Below are 26,504 nucleotides of genomic sequence, written 5' to 3'. Positions count from 1 at the left end.
ATACATTTATTTTTTCTCTTTTCAATTCACAGCATAAACGTCCAAATGTTTATATTCCCTTTCATAATTTTATAAAAAAATTTCTGTTTCAATGGTATGGGTTACATAAAAAATTTCAGACACAGCCTTATCTTAAGTCGCAGAGCATGTTGAGGGTTGCACATTTTGAGAATTTTTTTTTCTTTTTATCTTAGCATTTCTTTAAAAAACTTAAACCTTAGCGTAAAGCAATTATCAAGTTTACTTCAAGATTTGAAAAAAACATTTTTTGAAAATTCTTCCCATTTTCATTGTTGGAGCTTGGATACGCTGCTTAAAAAGTCGGTAAATTTTTAATGTGTAGATATTCACAAATGGCCTCCGGCGGTAAAATTTGCAGGGTAGAGGTTTTGTTATATTGACTCCGGCGGTAAATTTGCAGGATAGAGGATATTAACGCTTTGCCTCCGGCGGTAAATTAGTAGTGTAGAATTTTTCACGCATTGCTTCCGGCTGTTTTTTTTTTCAATATGTATATTCTTTAATTTTACTGTTTAGTTTTGTGTAAAAATTTTTTTTTCGCGAAATTTTGACTTGTCTGAGTCATGGCTAACAAAAGCATCCGTAAAAAAAAATTTATCCTTATAAAAAGTAAGACCATAACTGAAATTGAACCATCAAACTCTTTAATACTAAGCCGGTGCTATAACCATTATGCTATTACAGATTTCATATATTATCATTTAAAAAATATATATATTGTTTTGCGTCAACGCCGTGTTTTTTACGTGAAAAATTTTCTATTACGATATATCGTCGGTACCACATCTTGGCTGCGCTTACCCATCCCCTGAAACGCCGTTATTCACGATAATTGATGTAGGCGGGAGTGGGCTTGAACCACCATACTTGACATCTTAAAACCAGAGCCATAGCCACCACACCGTCAGCTGCTGTGAATGTGTAACCTTTGCTAGATTCAATTGGCCTCCGGCGGTAAATTTGTAGGGTAGAGATGTTCAAGCATTGCCTGACATAAGATATTCACGCACGATTGAATTAAACGGACGCGACAACGAATACGATTGCGGTCGCGGGGCAGACGAGTAGCGCACGATCGTTCATTATTTTAGTGCTTATTGCGGGTCCGTCCGTTATTTTAGCGCTAAGCGAAATCCGTCATCTGTTTTAAGCGGCTCGCACAGCAATAAACAGTTTCGTTGAATATTTTGTGCTAGATCTAGCACAAATCTAAGCGTGCGTGGCGATAATGATTGCATTTTGTTTAACTTTTGTGAATTGCGCTAAACGTAGCGCAATTAAGTTCATTGATAGCATTTACGAAACGAGGAGAACCAGCTAAAATAAATATTTTCAGCGAAAAATCGATAAGTCAAATATTTCGTGCTAGATCTAGCGCTATGTAAGCGCGCTTGTCGAAAATGATTTAATTGAGATTAACGCACGCGCGATGCGCTAAATTCTGTGCAATACATTTCACATATAATTTACGAAACGCTTAGCGCCACTTAACGCACATCGCATTTAAGTAAAATGAACGGGCGCACTTCTCGTAAATTTTGGCTTGAAATTAATGGCGCTAAATTTTGCGCATCTTGCAGACTCATACACATAGGCTAAAAGAGCGCCTGTAATTTGATCTATTGGCCTGTATAGAAATGTACAGTCACGCGCATGTCTATTTTTAGCGATTATTGCGGGCCGGTTCGCCATTTTAGCGCTTGCGCTAATTTTTTTCTTCTTAATAACTTACGCGCGATTAAACAAATTTTGTGCGCTACTTAACGCGCATCACACTAAACGAGCTCTCTCATCAATTTTCATATGAAATTTATCCCGCTAATATTTTAACCATAAAATTCACTTGCTGGCGACGACACGTACACAGATTAGTCCGATTATGGGTTTCACGACGGTCGATCTGTCCCGGTTGATCGGCTACCCGTCGTTGACGGCTTTTCTTTACGGCCGAGAGACCTCGCTACTCAATAAATAAAACAAATTATAATTTAAAACCAAAATTTGCGAGAAGCGCGCTTGTTGAATTTACTTAAATGCGATGTGCGTTAGCCTTAAGTAGCGCAGAATATTTAATTTAGCGCTTGCGCGTTTCGCTAATAAAATAATGAAAATAACCGCGCTAAATTTTGCTTATCGTGCACAAGTTTATCACAAGTAAATGACAAGCGCAATGCGAGCTTACATCGCGCAAGATCCAGTCTAGATCTAGCGCGAAATATTTGACTAATCTATATTTCGCGCTAAATATTTTTTTACCTGGATATCCGGGTTTCGTAAATTATATAATGAACTTGATAGCGCTACGTCTAGCGCATCCCGCAAAAGTTAAGCACAAATAAATCATTAGCGCCATGAGCGCTAAGAAAGATAGCCCTAATTCTTGCTCGAAATAATTGACTTCGTTATTTTTCGTGCAGTGAGCCGCCAAGAACGGGATGGGCGACGATTACGCTTAAATAACGGACGGGTGCGTGTGCTACTCGTCTGACCGCTGTCGCCACAATCGTTTTCCTTGTCTCGCCTGTTTAATAAATTTTAGTGCGATGCGCGTTAGGTAGCGCAATAACATATTTATTTAATCGCTTTCGCGTTTCGTAATAAATCTGACGAAATGGATTTTCGATAAAGTATAGCGCATCCGGCATCGCGTGCTATAGTGAAGCACAAGTAAATTATTAGAAGCCTACTACGCGTTTAAAAGTGTATGCTGTTATTTCCGCTTTGCCAGCAGCCTGAAATAGCGGACAGCGACATAGCGCTAGATCTAGCACGAATGATTTGACTTTTTTAGCGCTAATGTCCGTTTCTGAGCGAAGAATCACCTGTCTATACTGTTTTAGGCGGCTCACTCCGCGCAAATAATTAATTCAAAAATATCGTGCTAGATCTAGCTCATAAGCGCGCATTGCACTAATGATCTGGATAACTTGCTTGTGATAAGCTAAATAGCGCACGATAAATATCATCATAAAATTTAAGAAACGAGCAAGTGCTAAAAATAATATTTTACCCTTAAATTCCGTGCTGGCCAGACTAGTGAGACTACCGCTTGCTTGCAACGACACACATGTGGTTCATGTAGTCGCAAAGGGGCAGTACTGCAATCCCGGAATAAAACGGCGAAATATTACCGCAATAAATTTCAGCCCAAACTTTGCGGGATGTGCTTCCGTTGTATTTACTTTAATTCGATGCGCGTTAAGTAGCTATATGAATTAATTTTTTTAATAGAATTGAATTTTTTCTTTAATATTATGATAAAATTCATGGCGAAGAATAATAAATAACAATAAATAGCAAATTGTGCGTAAGTTAATCTTAATTAAATCATAAGCGTCATGCACGCTTATTAGCGAGAAATCTAGCGCGAAATATTTAACGTAATTATTTTCATGGAGTGAGCTTCTGAAAGAGTGGACAGGCGACGCTTAGCGATAAAGTAACGTGTGATGCTCAAAATTTGGCGCAATTTATTTCAGCCGGAAATTTGCCAGAAGTGCGACAGTTAAATTTAGCTTACTTGATTATGATGCGCGGTAAGCAGCGTTAAATATTTATTTCAGTGCTTGCGCGTTTCATAAATAATAGGATGAAATAAATTAGAATAAATTTAGCGCAACGTGCGCAAGTTAATCAAAAAAACATTAGCACAATTCGCGCTTACATAGCACTAGATCTAGCATGAATTAGCCTATTTGACTTCGTAATTTTTAGAGCTAAAGATTTATTATAGCGGTTTATCTTCGTTTCATAAATTATACTATATTAAACTTGATTGCGATTAATTTATCGCATCCCTCAAAAGTTAAGGAAAAATTAATCGTTATTAGCGCCATGCTCGCTTAGATAGCAATATAGATCTAGCGCGAAATATTTGACTTTGTTTTTTTTTTGTTCACTGAGCAGACGGGCGGCACTTAGCGCTAAAATAATGGATGGCCGGATCCGTGATAAGCACTAAAATAACGGACAAGCGTTCGGTACTCGTCCGACAAGTCACCGCAATCGTTTTTCTTGTCGCGCCCATAATAATATTTGATACAATGCGCGTTTATTAGCGCAAACTATTTATTTCAGCGCTTGTGCGTTTCGTAAATTTACGAATTTAGCGCTTCGTTCGCAAGTTAAGTACAAATAAATTGTGAGAGCAATTGACTTGATTGCGATGCGCGTTATGTTTGTATGATATGTAGCGCTAAATATTTATTTTAGCGCTTATATCGCTCTTTTATAATATGATGGAATTAATTGCGCGTCATTTAGATCATCGCGCGAAAGATAATTTCAATTTATTTTTTAGCGCCATGCGCGCTTAATATATAGCGCTAAATCTAAAACGAATATATATATCTAAAACAACTTTCAGCATTCATAAATTTTCTCATAAATAAAATATATCTAAAATAAATCTGGCTGGATATAAAATATATCGCACATATGTAATCTTCGCGTTTACCTTTCGCTTAGTAGCGCTATATATAATTGCGAGCCCGAAGGGCGAAGCTAATAATCGCATACGCAGAAAAAAAAAGCCATGTCACTTTGTCTGTATGTATGTATGTATGTAACGCTCCATAGCTCGGGTGTTTTACGACAGATTTCGGACTTTTTGTTCTTAAAAATTACACAAAAAATATGCGGTGCGACCAGAACAAAAATAATTTCATTTGCTTAATTAGTTCTCCCGTAATTAATGAAAAACTGCTAAAATAACAGCTTAATGACTAGTGACATCTGGCGGTGGCGACTACAACTTTCTTACTTTAGGTTAAAATAAATCACCACCAGATGTCCATAGCATCGCCGTGATGACGCAATCTGTAATGTCCCAACCATGACGCAACAACCAGATTTGCATTTATGTTTTGCAGTTATTTGACTAAAAGATAGTTATTTTTAAATTCAATTATTGAACTTTATGTGTAAAAATTGGAAAATAAGAGTTAAGCAAACTAAACGTAAATAACTTGACGTAAATAACTAAACGCAAGGATATTGAACTGTGACAGAAAAATACCGTTTTAAGACCAAAAAGTCTGTGAAGAAAAGTGTGAATTGTGAATAAGTCCGAATTAACAATAGGCCCTGAATTTGTCATTTAAGACAGTTTTTAACTGGCTTACGACTATCCCTTCGCGGCGAGCTGATAAGCTTGCTTTTCTATCTTAGTCCCTTGTCTATAAAGCGCAAAGGGCTAAAATGGGGAGGAGTTTGTTTGTGTTTCTGTCTGTTTGTTTGTCCGTAGGTGTGAACGCACGCTGTGATTGGTCGAGCTTACCACCGGAGGCAATACGTCATCACATCTATCTTACAAGGATACCGCCGGAGGCTATGTCGCTCTACACTGCGAATTTACCGCCGGAGGTCGTGCGGGATTTCTCTACCCTACAAATTTACCGCCGGAGGCCAAGCGTGAATATCCTATGTCAGGCAATGCGTGAACATCTCTACCCTACAAATTTACCGCCGGAGGCCAATTGAATCTAGCAAAGGTTACACAATTTTAGCAGCTGACGGTGTAATGGCTATGGCTCTGGCTTTAAGATGTCAATTATGGTGGTTCAAGCCCACTCCCGCTTACATCGTTTATCGTGAATAACGGCGTGTCAGGGGATGGATACGTGCAGCCAAGGTGCGGTCCCGACGATATATCGTGATAGAAAATTTTTCACGCAAAAAACACGGCGTTGACGCAAAAAAAAATATATATTTTTTAAATAGTTAAATTTAATCTGAAATAGCATAATGGTTACAGCACTGGCGTGGTAATGAAGAGAATCATGGTTCGATTGATGTGATAGCCTTTTTTTTTATAAGGATAAATTTTTTTTTACGGATGCTTTTGTTAGCCATGACTCAGACAAGTCAAAATTTGGCGAAAAAAAAAATTTTTACACAAAACTAAACAGTAAAATTACAGAATATACATATTGAAAAAAAAACAGCCGGAAGCAATGCGTGAAAAATTCTACACTACTAATTTACCGCCGGAGGCAAAACGTTAATATCCTCTATCCTGCAAATTTACCGCCGGAGTCAATATAACACAACCTCTACCCTGCAAATTTACCGCCGGAGGCCATGTGTGAATATCTACACATTAAAAATTTACCGACTTTTTAAGCAGCGTATCCAAGCTCCAACAATGAAAATGGGAAGAATTTTCAAAAAATGTTTTTTTCAAATCTTGAAGTAAACTTGATAATTGCTTTACGCTAAGGTTTAAGTTTTTTAAAGAAATTCTGAGATAAAAAGAAAAAAAATTCTCAAAATGTGCAACCCTCAACATATGCTCTGCGACTTAAGATAAGGCTGTGTCTGAAATTTTTTATGTCACCCATACCATTAAAACAGAAATTTTTTTAGAAAATTATGAAAGGAAATATAAACGTTTGGACGTTTATGCTGTGAATTGAAAAGGGATAAAATAAATGTATAACAAATATAAGGAGGCAATGTAATAAAAATAAGAAACACTTAAGACATGTCTTTGTCTGAAATTTTTTAATGTCACCCATACCATTAAAACCGAAATTTTTTAGAAAATTATGAAAGGGAATATAAACGTTTGGACGTTTATGCTGTGAATTGAAAAGGGATAAAATAAATGTATAACAAATATAAGGAGGCAATGTAATAAAAATAAGGAAAACTTAAGACATGTCTTTGTCTGAAATTTTTTATGTCACCCATACCATTAAAACAGAATTTTTTTTAAGAAAATTATGAAAGGAAATATAAACGTTTGGACGTTTATGCTGTGAATTGAAAAGGGATAAAATTAATGTATCACAAATATAAGGAGGCAATGTAATAAAAATAAGGAAAACTTAAGACATGTCTTTGTCTGTTACATGAAAAGATTCGGACAAAGGCTTGTCTTAAGTCGGAGAGGACATGTTGTGCGAAGCGAGCACTCTACCTCTGAGTTACAGCCCCTTAACATTTGTTCGTTTGCTTTGAGTGACTTTTAACGATTGCGACACGTATGTGTTTTCAATGGAGAAGAAGATTTAAAGTGAAAAAGAATAAAACTTGAAAGGAAGGTTTTGTAAAGAGTGGGGTACGAACCCACGCCTTCTTCGAAGACCAGAATGCCAAGTAACGGATTCTACAAGATTACCTATTAATCTATTATTTGAATGAGAATCTTAAGTCTGGCGCCTTAACCACTCGGCAATCTTGACATTGTCAACGCAATAACTACTTATATTGCAATGTGGTGTAAACTAGGTGTATTGAGAAGAGCACACAATTGTAACAATGACAGGGCAAAATATCAATAATTAATGGCAATTGTATGCTTTTCTGTTCAATTTTCGAGGATCATGGCAGGTTTAATCGACAGTGCCACAACCGAATGGCCGTCAGAAAATACCGCTGGGACGACAAAAGCCGGTTTCTACCAGTAGAAGAAAAAGAACGATAAGAAAGATTATTCCCTATCGTTTTGAAAGTACTTGTTTGATCACTGGGTATTTACACTTTTCACGAGATATTCGTAAGAATGTTGAATGTGGTTTCATTCTGTTGGCAGACCTAACAAAGGTCTTTATGTCTTTAACCGAAAGTGATTATAGTATGGAGTTGCGGAAGATTGAACTCCGGGCTTTCCGCATGCAAAGCGAACACTCTACCACTGAGTTACAACCCCTTGGCAATCGAGACTACCAGTATTTTTCTGATACTTGCTTTTTACCACTCGATTATTTGCACTACCTTGGAGTTGCGGAGGATTGAACTCCGGTCTTCTCACATGCGAAGCGAGCACTCTACCTCTGAGTTACAACCCCTTAACTTATGCTCGTTTGCTTTGAGTGACTGACTGTTAACGATTGTGACACGTTTGTGTTTTCAATGGAGAAGAAGATTTAAAGTGAAAAAGAATAAAACTTGAAAGGAAGGTTTTGTCAAGAGTGGGGTACGAACCCACGCCTTCTTCGAAGACCAGAATGCCAAGTAACGGATTTCACAAGATTACCTATTAATCTATTATTTGAATTAGTATCTTAAGTCTGGCGCCTTAACCACTCGGCCATCTTGACATTGTTAACGCAATGACTACTTATCGGTTAGGTATATTTATATACGAAGGTCCTTAACAATATAGGGTGTGGGGTATAGGGGGGAAGGGTAGTAGTAGCTAGTAGTGAAATTCAGAGGGTTTAATGTCCATTTAGTTATCCTTTATACGTTTCTTCCCTGAATGACCAATCGTCACCAAATTTTGCACATAATTCTGTCAAAATTTGATACATGTCGTAACGGGGTTTCATTTGTTTTCATTACTGTTTTAAAAATTTAATTTGCGTACTTGTTACCTAGCTGGTTGCCGAATCCTAGGCAGTGAATTCGCTTTTGTTTGCTTAACCTTCCAACTGTCAGTGCAGTGAGTGCTCAGCAGTGTTAACAAAAAGAAAAAAAGTTTGAATCTTCCCTAGCAATTCAAGTTTTGATGATATGATATTGATATTTTGATGATATTTGATTTGATTTTTATTGTTCTTGTTCGATTTCGTCTTTATTGTTCTTATTATTGCCTCTTTTTGTTAACTGTTTTTAATAAATGATGATCTTGATTTTAATAAATTTTTTGATCAAGTAAAATTTCTATTCCCCTTTTTTTTAACAGTTAGTCATCAACTAAGAAGTTGAGGAACATTTTAAAAATGTTTGATCATACAAATTTTGAAGCTCTGGGTCATCTCTCTCTTCTTCCCTTGTCCTCTCCACAGTCATCAAGATCTTTTGGCGGTCGTGAAGAGTTACCACCGATCTTCCACTTCCATTTACCTCCAAAAGTTTTTTAAGTGTAATTTTTCAAAAGTTACAAATGGCTTGATCGAGATTCGAACCCCAAACCATTCGAGTGGCAGCCCGGGTTGCTAACCATTTGACCAACATTGACACAAGACTTAAGGGAAAGCGTGTTCAGGTTGGTGTGTACACCAAACAATGTAACAAAAGACGAAGTAAAGCTATGGTAATATCGCTAGCGACGCTAAAATCGGTATCGATTTTGGAACCGGTCGTAAAACACTTAGGTAATATGCCTGAATTAATATTTTTCAGCGGTGGTTTAATCTAACTGCTATAAGAGCACATCCAATTCTTTATAGTTAATATGTAACTAATAATTTTTCCAATTCCATGTTACTATAGTAATAAATGTTGCTAAAACTTAATCTAAACGACGTGGGGTGGCGGGGCGAAGCCTCCGCCACTCCTAAGTCGCACCACTCATAATATTAACAGATAATTAGTCAATTAGTTATAAAGAATCAATTATGAAAGAGAATAAAGGGAAACAGAATTTTCCAAACGTTATAGTATGTATAAATCTACCATAACCTTTATTTTCTGTCTCTTTAACGTTTAAAAAAATTACCGAAGGATATTACCGAAGGAATCTTGTATTTTTTAAAAATTAGATTTCTTTTCTCTGATATTTCACGAAACGAAATGTCGATAATTGATGCCTATTTTTTCATCGTGTGGCTTTCAGGTCAAGTCAGCTATATCCTTATTATATATTTGGGGGACATAAACATCTTATGGTGATTTTGGCGAAATAAATTTTTTGCCATATTTCAGAAATTGATGTTTCCATAGTGTAGTGGTTATCACATCGGCTGTACACGCTGAAGGTCCTCAGTTCGATCCTGGGTGGAAACAATTTGACAACTTTAATCCAAGTATGGAATTTCATTTCCTTTTGTACTTTCTCGATAATAGCCAATATCTGGACTTGTGTACTGCTATGTAAAATGTGTAATGGAAGAAGAGCGGTAGGAATCTTACACGCTAACTAGCTAGTCTGTACACTTAAAAGGGTGCCACTACCAAGTTTTATTTGTTTGGCTATTCGTCTGGTGTCATCCCAACGAAAAGCAGTCAAAACTGGCGCTTTTTTAACGCAACAATAACCGCTATACGAATATCACTTATGTGTATCTTAGCAGTAAATCCTCATAACCACCGATGTAGTTATCACCATAGTGCGAGCGATAATCCAAGTGCATTTTACCATGACATAATAGATAGTATTGGATTACAACGTTGATTTTTATGAGCCTGGCTAGCTCAGTCGGAACAGCATGAGACTCTTAAGTATTAATTGCAATTGTACACACGACCGGGGTTTTACATTTTTCGCTGAGATAATTCAACCTGGCAGGTTCTTTCTATATTGTGCGCAAATCTGCTAAAGATACAGTAATAATTCTATGGTGTGATTATTGTTTTGTCACTATATATTTGAAATAAATATTTAAATAAATGATACAAAAGTTTCCATATAACCAGGTAAGCGTATATTTGCAGGTAGATTTCTTTTCTCTGATATTTCACGAAACGAAATGTCGATAATTGATGCCTATTTTTTCATCGTGTGGCTTTCAGGTCAAGTCAGCTATATCCTTATTATATATTTGGGGGACATAAACATCTTATGGTGATTTTGGCGAAATAAATTTTTTGCCATATTTCAGAAATTGATGTTTCCATAGTGTAGTGGTTATCACGTCGGCTTTACACGCTGAAGGTCCTCAGTTCGATCCTGGGTGGAAACAATTTGACAACTTTAATCCAAGTATGGAATTTCATTTCCTTTTGTACTTTCTCGATAATAGCCAATATCTGGACTTGTGTACTGCTATGTAAAATGTGTAATGGAAGAAGAGCGGTAGGAATCTTACACGCTAACTAGCTAGTCTGTACACTTAAAAGGGTGCCACTACCAAGTTGTATTTGTTTGGCTATTCGTCTGGTGTCATCCCAACGAAAAGCAGTCAAAACTGGCGCTTTTTTAACGCAACAATAACCGCTATACGAATATCACTTATGTGTATCTTAGCAGTAAATCCTCATAACCACCGATGTAGTTATCACCATAGTGCGAGCGATAATCCAAGTGCATTTTACCATGACATAATAGATAGTATTGGATTACAACGTTGATTTTTATGAGCCTGGCTAGCTCAGTCGGAACAGCATGAGACTCTTAAGTATTAATTGCAATTGTACACACGACCGGGGTTTTACATTTTTCGCTGAGATAATTCAACCTGGAAGGTTCTTTCTATATTGTGCGCAAATCTGCTAAAGATACAGTAATAATTCTATGGTGTGATTATTGTTTTGTCACTATATATTTGAAATAAATATTTAAATAAATGATACAAAAGTTTCCATATAACCAGGTAAGCGTATATTTGCAGGTAGATTTCTTTTCTCTGATATTTCACGAAACGAAATGTCGATAATTGATGCCTATTTTTTCATCGTGTGGCTTTCAGGTCAAGTCAGCTATATCCTTATTATATATTTGGGGGACATAAACATCTTATGGTGATTTTGGCGAAATAAATTTTTTGCCATATTTCAGAAATTGATGTTTCCATAGTGTAGTGGTTATCACGTCGGCTTTACACGCTGAAGGTCCTCAGTTCGATCCTGGGTGGAAACAATTTGACAACTTTAATCCAAGTATGGAATTTCATTTCCTTTTGTACTTTCTCGATAATAGCCAATATCTGGACTTGTGTACTGCTATGTAAAATGTGTAATGGAAGAAGAGCGGTAGGAATCTTACACGCTAACTAGCTAGTCTGTACACTTAAAAGGGTGCCACTACCAAGTTGTATTTGTTTGGCTATTCGTCTGGTGTCATCCCAACGAAAAGCAGTCAAAACTGGCGCTTTTTTAACGCAACAATAACCGCTATACGAATATCACTTATGTGTATCTTAGCAGTAAATCCTCATAACCACCGATGTAGTTATCACCATAGTGCGAGCGATAATCCAAGTGCATTTTACCATGACATAATAGATAGTATTTGATTACAACGTTGATTTTTATGAGCCTGGCTAGCTCAGTCGGAACAGCATAAGACTCTTAAGTATTAATTGCAATTGTACACACGACCGGGGTTTTACATTTTTCGCTGAGATAATTCAACCTGGCAGGTTCTTTCTATATTGTGCGCAAATCTGCTAAAGATACAGTAATAATTCTATGGTGTGATTATTGTTTTGTCACTATATATTTGAAATAAATATTTAAATAAATGATACAAAAGTTTCCATATAACCAGGTAAGCGTATATTTGCAGGTAGATTTCTTTTCTCTGATATTTCACGAAACGAAATGTCGATAATTGATGCCTATTTTATCATCGTGTGGCTTTCAGGTCAAGTCAGCTATATCCTTATTATATATTTGGGGGACATAAACATCTTATGGTGATTTTGGCGAAATAAATTTTTTGCCATCTTTGTGAAACTGACGTTTTAATAGTGTAGTGGTTATCACGTCGGCTTTACACGCTGAAGGTCCTCAGTTCGATCCTGGGTGGAAACAATTTTACAACTTTAATCCGAATATGGAATTTCATTTCCTTTTGTACTTTCTCGATAATAGCCAATATCTGGACTTGTGTACTGCTATGTAAAATGTGTAATGGAAGAAGAGCGGTAGGAATCTTACACGCTAACTAGCTAGTCTATACACTTAAAAGGGTGCCACTACCAAGTTGTATTTGTTTGGCTATCCGTCTGGTGTCATCCCAACGAAAAGCAGTCAAAACTGGCGCTTTTTTAACGCAACAATAACCGCTGAAGTTTTGACTTGATTACTGCAAAATGGTAATGTTACATCACTAGAGATAATTTTAAAACTATGCAGTCTATCATCCTAGCACTCATTACATACAAAGTAAAAAGATAAAATATAGGAATATCACTTATGTGTATGTTAGCAGTAAATCCTAATAACCACCGATGTAGTTTTCACCATAGTGCGAGCGATAATCCAAGTGCATTTTACCATGACATATTAGATAGTATTGGATTACAACGTTGATTTGTATGAGCCTGGCTAGCTCAGTCGGAACAGCATGAGACTCTTAAGTATTAATTGCAATTGTACACACGACCGGGGTTTTACATTTTTCGCTGAGTTAATCGTACCTGGCAGGTTCTTTCTATATTGTGCGCAAATCTGCTACTGATACAGTGATAATTCTATGGTGTGATTATTGTTTTGTCACTATATGTTTGATGTAAATCTTTAAATAAATGATACAAAAGTTTCCATATAAACAGGTAAGCATGCAGAAAACCGCAAGTTATTTCATTTTAAAACATCTCAATGATGAACACCCGTTCTATAAGGGGGCACCCAGGTTTGAACTGGGGACATTTCGATCTGCAGTCGAATGCTCTACCACTGAGCTATACCCCCATAAATGTTTGTATGAGTTTACCTTCGACATTCTGGAGGATGCGCAAACAAAGAATCATTTGGTTAATAATTGAGTTTCTATTGAACAGGAGGCCACGTCAGATATATCAGTTATTTAAGTGAAGAAACTGTGTGTTATTAAATAATACTTCTTGAACAGCTTTAACGCAGATCAGTTTCCATAAGCTGATGAGAATTTCTTTCAAACTTTCAAAAGTCAGGCTGATATGTAGAAATATTTTTAGTGAGCTGATTTTCAAATTCAATAAACACAACAATGAAACAATTTAACTGAATAAACCCAATAATAGTTCATTCCCTGTATTAGATTCAACTTAATAGGGGGCATCCGTGGTTGAACCGGGGACATTTCGATCTGCAGTCGAATGCTCTTCCACTGAGCTATACCCCCGATATTTTTACATTTTACCGCGTATTTGTATTATTCCCCTATTTTAATTAAGAGTAACTGACTCTGAAATATCGATTTATCCCTGAGGTATATTAATATACGAAGGTCCTTAACAATATAGGGTGTGGGGTATAGGGGGTAGGGTAGTAGTAGCTAGTAGTGAATTTCAGAGGGTTTAATGTCCATTTAGTTATCCTTTATACGTTTCTTCCCTGAATGACCAATCGTCACCAAATTTTGTACGTGATTCTGTCAAAATTTGATACATGTCACACATTTGTACATGATGATCTTGGTTTTAATAAATTTTTTGATCAAGTAAAATTTCTATTCCCCTTTTTTTTAACAGTTAGTCATCAACCAAGAAGTTGAGGAACATTTTAAAAATGTTTGATCATACTCATTTTAAAGCTCTGGGTCATCTCTCTCTTCTTCCCTTGTCCTCTCCACAGTCATCAAGATCTTTTAGCGGTCGTGAAGAGTTACCACCGATCTTCCACTTCCATTTACCTCCGAAAGTTTTTTAATAAGCAATCCACCACTCAACCGCACCAAATCCATGGACCCCACTTTTTTCCCCATTCCGCTATGGGACCAAGAAATCTGAAATAATTCAGGCATATCCAGTTTTTTAGTTCGGATTCACCTGTTTTTGCAGAATTTAAATATTCCCTGCCGTTCGAGAGATATTTAATGTTAAAGTTTGAGTTTTTTCAAATTTTAACAATTTTAGGGGGTTTTTGGCATCGCTTTTTGGGTAAATGCTAACCTTTAAAAAAGAAACAAATTCAACCAAAAGTTTGCTTGGCCATCCCTTAATACCAATCCAAAAGAAATTTACATTCCGAATTAGATTGACCGAGTTATTCCCAATCTAGTAAAGTGTAATTTTGACCAGTTTCCCACCCAGCCTAGTCGCCATTTTTTATTACTCTCCCTCGCGTTCCTAGCGTCCATAGCGGAATGGGAAAAAAAGTGGGGTCCATGGATTTGGTGCGGTTGAGTGTTGGATTGCTTGTTGAGTGTAATTTTTCAAAAGTTACACATTTAAATTTCCTAAATGGCTTGATCGAGATTCGAACCCTGAAGCATACGAGTGGCAGCCCGGGTTGCTAACCCTGAGACCAACATTGACATAAGATTTAAGGGAAAACGTGGTCAGGTTGGTGTGTACACCAAACAATGTAACGAAAGACGAAGTAAAGCTATGGTAATATCGCTAGCGACGCTACCATCGGTATCGATTTTGGAACCGGTCGTAAAACACTTAGGTTATATGCCTGAATTAAGATTTTTTCAGCGGTGGTTTAATCTAACTGCTATAAGAGCACATCCATTTCTTTATAGTTAATATGGAACTAATAATTTTTCCAATTCCATGTTACTATAGTAATAAATGTTGCTAAAACTTAATCTAAACATGAAGTGCGACGTGGGGTGGCGGGCAAAAGCCTCCGCCACACCTAAGTCGCACCACTCATAATATTAACAGATTATTAGTCAATTAGTTATAAAGAATCAATTATGAAAGAGAATAAAGGGAAACAGAATTTTCCAAACGTTAAAGTATGTATTAATCTACCATAACCTTTATTTTCTGTCTCTTTAACGTTTAAAAAAATTACCGAAGGATATTACCGAAGGAATCTTGTATTGCAATGTGGCGTAAACTAGGTGTATTGAGAAGAGCACACAATTGTAACAATGACAGGGAAAAATATCAATAATTAATGGCAATTATATGCTTTTCTGTTCAATTTTAGAGGATCATTGCAGGTTTAATCGACAGTGCCACAACCGAATGGCCGTCAGAAAATACCGCTGGCACGACAAAAGCCGATTTCTACCAGTAGAAGAAAAAGAACGATAAGAAAGATTATGCCCTATCGTTTTGCAAGGTACTTGTTTGATCACTGGGTATTTACACTTTTCACGAGATATTCGTAGGAATTTGGAATGTAGTTTCATTCTGTTGGCAGACCTGACAATGGTCCTTTTATCAAAATGAAAGTGATTATAGTATGGAGTTGCGGATGATTGAACTCCAAGCTTTTCGCATGCAAAGCGATCACTCTACCACTGAGTTACAACCCCTTGACAATCGAGACTACCAGTATGTTCCTGATACTTGCTTTTTAACACTCGATTATTTGCAAAAGCTTGGAGTTGCGGAGGATTGATCTCCAGTCTTCTCACATGCGAAGCCAACATGTCCTCTCCGACTTAAGACAAGGCTTTGTCTGAAACTTTTCATGTAACAGACAAAGACATGTCTTAAGTTTTCCTTATTTTTATTACATTGCCTCCTTATATTTGTTATACATTTATTTTATCCCTTTTCAATTCACAGTATAAACGTCCAAACGTTTATATTCCCTTTCATAATTTTATAAAAAAAATTCTGTTTTAATGGTATGGGTGACATAAAAAATTTCAGACAAAGACATGTCTTAAGTTTTCCTTATTTTTATTACATTGCCTCCTTATATTTGTTATACATTTATTTTATCCCTTTTCAATTCACAGCATAAACGTCTAAACGTTTATATTCCCTTTCATAATTTTATAAAAAAAATTCTGTTTTAATGGTATGGGTGACATAAACAAATTCAGACAAAGCCATGTCTTAAGTTTTTCTTATTTTTATTACACTGCCTCCTTATATTTGTTATACATTTATTTTTTCTCTTTTCAATTCACAGCATAAACGTCCAAATGTTATATTCCCTTTCATAATTTTATAAAAAAATTTCTGTTTCAATGGTATGGGTTACATAAAAAATTTCAGACACAGCCTTATCTTAAGTCGCAGAGCATGTTGAGGGTTGCACATTTTGAGAATTTTTTTTTCTTTTTATCTTAGCATTTCTTTAAAAAACTTAAACCTTAGCGTAAAGCAATTATCAAGTTTACTTCAAGATTTGAAAAAAACATTTTTTGAAAATTCTTCCCATTTTCATTGTTGGAGCTTGGATACGCTGCTTAAAAAGTCGGTAAATTTTTAATGTGTAGATATTCACAAATGGCCTCCGGCGGTAAAATTTGCAGGGTAGAGGTTTTGTTATATTGACTCCGGCGGTAAATTTGCAGGATAGAGGATATTAACGCTTTGCCTCCGGCGGTAAATTAGTAGTGTAGAATTTTTCACGCATTGCTTCCGGCTGTTTTTTTTTTCAATATGTATATTCTTTAATTTTACTGTTTAGTTTTGTGTAAAATTTTTTTTTTTCGCGAAATTTTGACTTGTCTGAGTCATGGCTAACAAAAGCATCCGTAAAAAAAAATTTATCCTTATAAAAAGTAAGACCATAACTGAAATTGAACCATCAAACTCTTTAATACTAAGCCGGTGCTATAACCATTATGCTATTACAGATTACATATATTATCATTTAAAAAATATATATATTGTTTTGCGTCAACGCCGTGTTTTTTACGTGAAAAATTTTCTATTACGATATATCGTCGGTACCACATCTTGGCTGCGCTTACCCATCCCCTGAAACGCCGTTATTCACGATAATTGATGTAGGCGGGAGTGGGCTTGAACCACCATACTTGACATCTTAAAACCAGAGCCATAGCCACCACACCGTCAGCTGCTGTGAATGTGTAACCTTTGCTAGATTCAATTGGCCTCCGGCGGTAAATTTGTAGGGTAGAGATGTTCAAGCATTGCCTGACATAAGATATTCACGCACGATTGAATTAAACGGACGCGACAACGAATACGATTGCGGTCGCGGGGCAGACGAGTAGCGCACGATCGTTCATTATTTTAGTGCTTATTGCGGGTCCGTCCGTTATTTTAGCGCTAAGCGAAATCCGTCATCTGTTTTAAGCGGCTCGCACAGCAATAAACAGTTTCGTTGAATATTTTGTGCTAGATCTAGCACAAATCTAAGCGTGCGTGGCGATAATGATTGCATTTTGTTTAACTTTTGTGAATTGCGCTAAACGTAGCGCAATTAAGTTCATTGATAGCATTTACGAAACGAGGAGAACCAGCTAAAATAAATATTTTCAGCGAAAAATCGATAAGTCAAATATTTCGTGCTAGATCTAGCGCTATGTAAGCGCGCTTGTCGAAAATGATTTAATTGAGATTAACGCACGCGCGATGCGCTAAATTCTGTGCAATACATTTCACATATAATTTACGAAACGCTTAGCGCCACTTAACGCACATCGCATTTAAGTAAAATGAACGGGCGCACTTCTCGTAAATTTTGGCTTGAAATTAATGGCGCTAAATTTTGCGCATCTTGCAGACTCATACACATAGGCTAAAAGAGCGCCTGTAATTTGATCTATTGGCCTGTATAGAAATGTACAGTCACGCGCATGTCTATTTTTAGCGATTATTGCGGGCCGGTTCGCCATTTTAGCGCTTGCGCTAATTTTTTTCTTCTTAATAACTTACGCGCGATTAAACAAATTTTGTGCGCTACTTAACGCGCATCACACTAAACGAGCTCTCTCATCAATTTTCATATGAAATTTATCCCGCTAATATTTTAACCATAAAATTCACTTGCTGGCGACGACACGTACACAGATTAGTCCGATTATGGGTTTCACGACGGTCGATCTGTCCCGGTTGATCGGCTACCCGTCGTTGACGGCTTTTCTTTACGGCCGAGAGACCTCGCTACTCAATAAATAAAACAAATTATAATTTAAAACCAAAATTTGCGAGAAGCGCGCTTGTTGAATTTACTTAAATGCGATGTGCGTTAGCCTTAAGTAGCGCAGAATATTTAATTTAGCGCTTGCGCGTTTCGCTAATAAAATAATGAAAATAACCGCGCTAAATTTTGCTTATCGTGCACAAGTTTATCACAAGTAAATGACAAGCGCAATGCGAGCTTACATCGCGCAAGATCCAGTCTAGATCTAGCGCGAAATATTTGACTAATCTATATTTCGCGCTAAATATTTTTTTACCTGGATATCCGGGTTTCGTAAATTATATAATGAACTTGATAGCGCTACGTCTAGCGCATCCCGCAAAAGTTAAGCACAAATAAATCATTAGCGCCATGAGCGCTAAGAAAGATAGCCCTAATTCTTGCTCGAAATAATTGACTTCGTTATTTTTCGTGCAGTGAGCCGCCAAGAACGGGATGGGCGACGATTACGCTTAAATAACGGACGGGTGCGTGTGCTACTCGTCTGACCGCTGTCGCCACAATCGTTTTCCTTGTCTCACCTGTTTAATAAATTTTAGTGCGATACGCGTTAGGTAGCGCAATAACGTATTTATTTAATCGCTTTCGCGTTTCGTAATAAATCTGACGAAATGGATTTTCGATAAAGTATAGCGCATCCGGCATCGCGTGCTATAGTGAAGCACAAGTAAATTATTAGAAGCCTACTACGCGTTTAAAAGTGTATGCTGTTATTTCCGCTTTGCCAGCAGCCTGAAATAGCGGACAGGCGACATAGCGCTAGATCTAGCACGAATTATTTGACTTTTTTAGCGCTAATGTCCGTTTCTGAGCGAAGAATCACCTGTCTATACTGTTTTAGGCGGCTCACTCCGCGCAAATAATTAATTCAAAAATATCGTGCTAGATCTAGCTCATAAGCGCACATTGCACTAATGATCTGGATAACTTGCTTGTGATAAGCTAAATAGCGCACGATAAATATCATCATAAAATTTAAGAAACGAGCAAGTGCTAAAAATAATATTTTACCCTTAAATTCCGTGCTGGCCAGACTAGTGAGACTACCGCTTGCTTGCAACGACACACATGTGGTTCATGTAGTCGCAAAGGGGCAGTACTGCAATCCCGGAATAAAACGGCGAAATATTACCGCAATAAATTTCAGCCCAAACTTTGCGGGATGTGCTTCCGTTGTATTTACTTTAATTCGATGCGCGTTAAGTAGCTATATGAATTAATTTTTTTAATAGAATTGAATTTTTTCTTTAATATTATGATAAAATTCATGGCGAAGAATAATAAATAACAATAAATAGCAAATTGTGCGTAAGTTAATCTTAATTAAATCATAAGCGTCATGCACGCTTATTAGCGAGAAATCTAGCGCGAAATATTTAACGTAATTATTTTCATGGAGTGAGCTTCTGAAAGAGTTGACAGGCGACGCTTAGCGATAAAGTAACGTGTGATGCTCAAAATTTGGCGCAATTTATTTCAGCCGGAAATTTGCCAGAAGTGCGACAGTTAAATTTAGCTTACTTGATTATGATGCGCGGTAAGCAGCGTTAAATATTTATTTCAGTGCTTGCGCGTTTCATAAATAATAGGATGAAATAAATTAGAATAAATTTAGCGCAACGTGCGCAAGTTAATCAAAAAAACATTAGCACAATTCGCGCTTACATAGCACTAGATCTAGCATGAATTAGCCTATTTGACTTCGTAATTTTTAGAGCTAAAGATTTATTATAGCGGTTTATCTTCGTTTCATAAATTATACTATATTAAACTTGATTGCGATTAATTTATCGCATCCCTCAAAAGTTAAGGAAAAATTAATCGTTATTAGCGCCATGCTCGCTTAGATAGCAATATAGATCTAGCGCGAAATATTTGACTTTGTTTTTTTTTGTTCACTGAGCAGACGGGCGGCACTTAGCGCTAAAATAATGGATGGCCGGATCCGTGATAAGCACTAAAATAACGGACAAGCGTTCGGTACTCGTCCGACAAGTCACCGCAATCGTTTTTCTTGTCGCGCCCATAATAATATTTGCTACAATGCGCGTTTATTAGCGCAAACTATTTATTTCAGCGCTTGTGCGTTTCGTAAATTTACGAATTTAGCGCTTCGTTCGCAAGTTAAGTACAAATAAATTATGAGAGCAATTGACTTGATTGCGATGCGCGTTATGTTTGTATGATATGTAGCGCTAAATATTTATTTTAGCGCTTATATCGCTCTTTTATAATATGATGGAATTAATTGCGCGTCATTTAGATCATCGCGCGAAAGATAATTTCAATTTATTTTTTAGCGCCATGCGCGCTTAATATATAGCGCTAAATCTAAAACGAATATATATATCTAAAACAACTTTCAGCATTCATAAATTTTCTCATAAATAAAATATATCTAAAATAAATCTGGCTGGATATAAAATATATCGCACATATGTAATCTTCGCGTTTACCTTTCGCTTAGTAGCGCTATATATAATAGTCCCTTGTCTATAAAGCGCAAAGGGCTAAAATGGGGAGGAGTTTGTTTGTGTTTCTGTCTGTTTGTTTGTCCGTAGGTGTGAACGCACGCTGTGATTGGTCGAGCTTACCACCGGAGGCAATACGTCATCACATCTATCTTACAAGGATACCGCCGGAGGCTATGTCGCTCTACACTGCGAATTTACCGCCGGAGGTCGTGCGGGATTTCTCTACCCTACAAATTTACCGCCGGAGGCCAAGCGTGAATATCCTATGTCAGGCAATGCGTGAACATCTCTACCCTACAAATTTACCGCCGGAGGCCAATTGAATCTAGCAAAGGTTACACAATTTTAGCAGCTGACGGTGTAATGGCTATGGCTCTGGCTTTAAGATGTCAAGTATGGTGGTTCAAGCCCACTCCCGTTTACATCGTTTATCGTGAATAACGGCGTGTCAGGGGATGGATACGTGCAGCCAAGGTGCGGTCCCGACGATATATCGTGATAGAAAATTTTTCACGCAAAAAACACGGCGTTGACGCAAAAAAATATATATATTTTTTAAATAGTTAAATTTAATCTGAAATAGCATAATGGTTACAGCACTGGCGTGATAATGAAAAGATTCATGGTTCGATTGATGTGATAGCCTTTTTTTTTATAAGGATAAATTTTTTTTTACGGATGCTTTTGTTAGCCATGACTCAGACAAGTCAAAATTTGGCGAAAAAAAAAATTTTTACACAAAACTAAACAGTAAAATTACAGAATATACATATTGAAAAAAAAACAGCCGGAAGCAATGCGTGAAAAATTCTACACTACTAATTTACCGCCGGAGGCAAAACGTTAATATCCTCTATCCTGCAAATTTACCGCCGGAGTCAATATAACACAACCTCTACCCTGCAAATTTACCGCCGGAGGCCATGTGTGAATATCTACACATTAAAAATTTACCGACTTTTTAAGCAGCATATCCAAGCTCCAACAATGAAAATGGGAAGAATTTTCAAAAAATGTTTTTTTCAAATCTTGAAGTAAACTTGATAATTGCTTTACGCTAAGGTTTAAGTTTTTTAAAGAAATGCTGAGATAAAAAGAAAAAAAATTCTCAAAATGTGCAACCCTCAACATATGCTCTGCGACTTAAGATAAGGCTGTGTCTGAAATTTTTTATGTCACCCATACCATTAAAACAGAAATTTTTTTAGAAAATTATGAAAGGAAATATAAACGTTTGGACGTTTATGCTGTGAATTGAAAAGGGATAAAATAAATGTATAACAAATATAAGGAGGCAATGTAATAAAAATAAGAAACACTTAAGACATGTCTTTGTCTGAAATTTTTTAATGTCACCCATACCATTAAAACCGAAATTTTTTAGAAAATTATGAAAGGGAATATAAACGTTTGGACGTTTATGCTGTGAATTGAAAAGGGATAAAATAAATGTATAACAAATATAAGGAGGCAATGTAATAAAAATAAGGAAAACTTAAGACATGTCTTTGTCTGAAATTTTTTATGTCACCCATACCATTAAAACAGAATTTTTTTTAAGAAAATTATGAAAGGAAATATAAACGTTTGGACGTTTATGCTGTGAATTGAAAAGGGATAAAATTAATGTATCACAAATATAAGGAGGCAATGTAATAAAAATAAGGAAAACTTAAGACATGTCTTTGTCTGTTACATGAAAAGATTCGGACAAAGGCTTGTCTTAAGTCGGAGAGGACATGTTGTGCGAAGCGAGCACTCTACCTCTGAGTTACAGCCCCTTAACATTTGTTCGTTTGCTTTGAGTGACTTTTAACGATTGCGACACGTATGTGTTTTCAATGGAGAAGAAGATTTAAAGTGAAAAAGAATAAAACTTGAAAGGAAGGTTTTGTAAAGAGTGGGGTACGAACCCACGCCTTCTTCGAAGACCAGAATGCCAAGTAACGGATTCTACAAGATTACCTATTAATCTATTATTTGAATGAGAATCTTAAGTCTGGCGCCTTAACCACTCGGCAATCTTGACATTGTCAACGCAATAACTACTTATATTGCAATGTGGTGTAAACTAGGTGTATTGAGAAGAGCACACAATTGTAACAATGACAGGGCAAAATATCAATAATTAATGGCAATTGTATGCTTTTCTGTTCAATTTTCGAAGATCATTGCAGGTTTAATCGAAAGTGCCACAACCGAATGGCCGTCAGAAAATACCGCTGGGACGACAAAAGCCGGTTTCTACCAGTAGAAGAAAAAGAACGATAAGAAAGATTATTCTCTATCGTTTTGAAAGTACTTGTTTGATCACTGGGTATTTACACTTTTCACGAGATATTCGTAAGAATGTTGAATGTGGTTTCATTCTGTTGGCAGACCTAACAAAGGTCTTTATGTTTTTAACCGAAAGTGATTATAGTATGGAGTTGCGGAAGATTGAACTCCGGGCTTTCCGCATGCAAAGCGAACACTCTACCACTGAGTTACAACCCCTTGACAATTGAGACTACCAGTATGTTCCTGATACTTGCTTTTTACCACTCGATTATTTGCACTACCTTGGAGTTGCGGAGGATTGAACTCCGGTATTCTCATATGCGAAGCGAGCACTCTACTTCTGAATTACAACCCCTTAACTTATGCTCGTTTGCTTTAAGTGACTGTTAACGATTGCGACACGTACGTGTTTTCAATGGAGAAGAAGATTTAAAGTGAAAAAGAATAAAACTTTAAAGGAAGGTTTTGTCAAGAGTGGGGTTCGAACCCACGCCTTCTTCGAAGACCAGAATGCCAAGTAACGGATATCACAAGATTACCTATTAATCTATTATTTGAATTAGAATCTTAATTCTGGCTCTTTAACCACTCGGCCATCTTGACATTGTTATCGCAATGGCTACTTTTATTGCAATGTGGCGTAAAATAGGTGTATTGAGAAGAGCACACAATTGTAACAATGACAGGGAAAAATATCAATAATTAATGGCAATTGTATGCTTTTCTGTTCAATTTTCGAGGATCATGGCAGGTTTAATCGACAGTGCCACAACCGAATGGCCGTCAGAAAATACCGCTGGGACGAAAAAAGCCGGTTTCTACCAGTAGAAGAAAAATAACGATAAGAAAGATTATGCCCTATCGTTTTGCAAGTACTTGTTTGTTCACTGGGTATTTACACTTTTCACGAGATATTCGTTAGAATGTGGAATGTAGTTTCATTCTGTTGGCAGACCTAACAATGGTCTTTTTTTTCAAAATTAAAGTGATTATAGTATGGAGTTGCGGAGGATCGAACTCCGGGCTTTTCGCATGCAAAGCGAACACTCTACCACTGAGTTACAACCCCTTGGCAATCGAGACTACCAGTATTTTTCTGATACTTGCTTTTTACCACTCGATTATTTGCACTACCTTGGAGTTGCGGAGGATTGAACTCCGGTCTTCTCACATGCGAAGCGAGCACTCTACCTCTGAGTTACAACCCCTTAACTTATGCTCGTTTGCTTTGAGTGACTGTCAGGGTTGTTAATATCGCTAAAAATAAGTATTTCCGATTGCGATAGCGATACTTGCGTTTTTTTTTATTGCCGACTATCGAACGATGAAGTTTCAGAAAAGTATCGGTGCGATAATCGCCGATAGTCGCCGATACTTTTTACAACGTTGCAAAATTTAAAAAAAAATTTCTTAAATATTTTTCTGCATATTTTTTTCAAAAGCAGAAAAACTATATTAACAATATCCCTTGTTTTCCATCTCGGCCGTTATATTTTAAAAAAACTTGGATGGGCGAATACACCACTGTATTGCTCATCCATTTTCAGCTGTAACTTAATGCTACTTTTAAGCAGTCTGCGATTTAAAAAAAACTATCGCTATCGCGTCATCGGCGATGAAAACGCGATTATCGATCGATACTGATTTTGAAACCTATCGCGCGATAATCGCTTGAACAAAAAATTTTATCCCCGATGACGATTTCATCGTTCATCGCGGCGATATTAACAACCCTGGTGACTGTTAACGATTGTGACACGTTTGTGTTTTCAATGGAGAAGAAGATTTAAAGTGAAAAAGAATAAAACTTGAAAGGAAGGTTTTGTCAAGAGTGGGGTACGAACCCACGCCTTCTTCGAAGACCAGAATGCCAAGTAACGGATTTCACAAGATTACCTATTAATCTATTATTTGAATTAGTATCTTAAGTCTGGCGCCTTAACCACTCGGCCATCTTGACATTGTTAACGCAATGACTACTTATCGGTTAGGTATATTTATATACGAAGGTCCTTAACAATATAGGGTGTGGGGTATAGGGGGGAAGGGTAGTAGTAGCTAGTAGTGAAATTCAGAGGGTTTAATGTCCATTTAGTTATCCTTTATACGTTTCTTCCCTGAATGACCAATCGTCACCAAATTTTGCACATAATTCTGTCAAAATTTGATACATGTCGTAACGGGGTTTCATTTGTTTTCGTTACTGTTTTAAAAATTTAATTTGCGTACTTGTTACCTAGCTGGTTGCCTAATCCTAGGCAGTGAATTCGCTTTTGTTTGCTTAACCTTCCAACTGTCAGTGCAGTGAGTGCTCAGCAGTGTTAACAAAAAGAAAAAAAGTTTGAATCTTCCCTAGCAATTCAAGTTTTGATGATATGATATTGATATTTTGATGATATTTGATTTGATTTTTATTGTTCTTGTTCGATTTCGTCTTTATTGTTCTTATTATTGCCTCTTTTTGTTAACTGTTTTTAATAAATGATGATCTTGATTTTAATAAATTTTTTGATCAAGTAAAATTTCTATTCCCCTTTTTTTTAACAGTTAGTCATCAACTAAGAAGTTGAGGAACATTTTAAAAATGTTTGATCATACAAATTTTGAAGCTCTGGGTCATCTCTCTCTTCTTCCCTTGTCCTCTCCACAGTCATCAAGATCTTTTGGCGGTCGTGAAGAGTTACCACCGATCTTCCACTTCCATTTACCTCCAAAAGTTTTTTAAGTGTAATTTTTCAAAAGTTACAAATGGCTTGATCGAGATTCGAACCCCAAACCATTCGAGTGGCAGCCCGGGTTGCTAACCATTTGACCAACATTGACACAAGATTTAAGGGAAAGCGTGGTCAGGTTGGTGTGTACACCAAACAATGTAACGAAAGACGAAGTAAAGCTATGGAAATATCGCTAGCGACGCTACCATCGGTATCGATTTTGGAACTGGTCGTAAAACACTTAGGTAATATGCCTGAATTAATATTTTTCAGCGGTGGTTTAATCTAACTGCTATAAGAGCACATCCAATTCTTTATAGTTAATATGTAACTAATAATTTTTCCAATTCCATGTTACTATAGTAATAAATGTTGCTAAAACTTAATCTAAACGACGTGGGGTGGCGGGGCGAAGCCTCCGCCACTCCTAAGTCGCACCACTCATAATATTAACAGATAATTAGTCAATTAGTTATAAAGAATCAATTATGAAAGAGAATAAAGGGAAAGAGAATTTTCCAAACGTTATAGTATGTATAAATCTACCATAACCTTTATTTTCTGTCTCTTTAACGTTTAAAAAAATTACCGAAGGATATTACCGAAGGAATCTTGTATTTTTTAAAAATTAGATTTCTTTTCTCTGATATTTCACGAAACGAAATGT

The 26,504-nt window shown here is 36.6% G+C and overlaps 13 non-coding genes across 13 annotated transcripts; 4 read left to right on the top strand and 9 right to left on the bottom strand.

The window, feature by feature from the left end:
* Nucleotides 1–7,603: 7,603 nt before the first annotated feature.
* Trnaa-ugc lies at nucleotides 7,604–7,675 on the bottom strand. Its single transcript has one exon. It is a non-coding gene; the product is annotated as a tRNA-Ala (tRNA).
* Nucleotides 7,676–7,742: 67 nt separating this feature from the next.
* Trnaa-cgc lies at nucleotides 7,743–7,814 on the bottom strand. Its single transcript has one exon. It is a non-coding gene; the product is annotated as a tRNA-Ala (tRNA).
* Nucleotides 7,815–7,929: 115 nt separating this feature from the next.
* On the bottom strand, nucleotides 7,930–8,066 carry Trnal-uaa. The gene is made up of 2 exons: nucleotides 8,030–8,066; nucleotides 7,930–7,974 (listed from the first exon to the last, which is right to left on the bottom strand). It is a non-coding gene; the product is annotated as a tRNA-Leu (tRNA).
* Nucleotides 8,067–9,623: 1,557 nt separating this feature from the next.
* Trnav-uac lies at nucleotides 9,624–9,696 on the top strand. The gene has a single exon. It is a non-coding gene; the product is annotated as a tRNA-Val (tRNA).
* Nucleotides 9,697–10,519: 823 nt separating this feature from the next.
* On the top strand, nucleotides 10,520–10,592 carry Trnav-uac. The gene has a single exon. It is a non-coding gene; the product is annotated as a tRNA-Val (tRNA).
* An 823-nt stretch (nucleotides 10,593–11,415) lies between these two features.
* On the top strand, nucleotides 11,416–11,488 carry Trnav-uac. Its single transcript has one exon. It is a non-coding gene; the product is annotated as a tRNA-Val (tRNA).
* An 823-nt stretch (nucleotides 11,489–12,311) lies between these two features.
* Nucleotides 12,312–12,384, top strand: Trnav-uac. The gene has a single exon. It is a non-coding gene; the product is annotated as a tRNA-Val (tRNA).
* An 810-nt stretch (nucleotides 12,385–13,194) lies between these two features.
* Trnac-gca lies at nucleotides 13,195–13,266 on the bottom strand. Its single transcript has one exon. It is a non-coding gene; the product is annotated as a tRNA-Cys (tRNA).
* Nucleotides 13,267–13,606: 340 nt separating this feature from the next.
* On the bottom strand, nucleotides 13,607–13,678 carry Trnac-gca. Its single transcript has one exon. It is a non-coding gene; the product is annotated as a tRNA-Cys (tRNA).
* Nucleotides 13,679–23,267: 9,589 nt separating this feature from the next.
* Nucleotides 23,268–23,339, bottom strand: Trnaa-ugc. Its single transcript has one exon. It is a non-coding gene; the product is annotated as a tRNA-Ala (tRNA).
* Nucleotides 23,340–24,120: 781 nt separating this feature from the next.
* Trnaa-ugc lies at nucleotides 24,121–24,192 on the bottom strand. Its single transcript has one exon. It is a non-coding gene; the product is annotated as a tRNA-Ala (tRNA).
* Nucleotides 24,193–24,259: 67 nt separating this feature from the next.
* Nucleotides 24,260–24,331, bottom strand: Trnaa-cgc. Its single transcript has one exon. It is a non-coding gene; the product is annotated as a tRNA-Ala (tRNA).
* Nucleotides 24,332–24,946: 615 nt separating this feature from the next.
* Trnal-uaa lies at nucleotides 24,947–25,083 on the bottom strand. The gene is made up of 2 exons: nucleotides 25,047–25,083; nucleotides 24,947–24,991 (listed from the first exon to the last, which is right to left on the bottom strand). It is a non-coding gene; the product is annotated as a tRNA-Leu (tRNA).
* Nucleotides 25,084–26,504: the final 1,421 nt, after the last annotated feature.

Source organism: Daphnia pulicaria, chromosome 2 (genome assembly GCF_021234035.1).
Source record: "Daphnia pulicaria isolate SC F1-1A chromosome 2, SC_F0-13Bv2, whole genome shotgun sequence".
NCBI classification, from domain to species: domain Eukaryota; kingdom Metazoa; phylum Arthropoda; class Branchiopoda; order Diplostraca; family Daphniidae; genus Daphnia; species Daphnia pulicaria.
The sequence above is the reverse complement of the archived record's forward strand: the minus strand, read 5'-3'. Positions and strand labels throughout refer to the sequence as shown.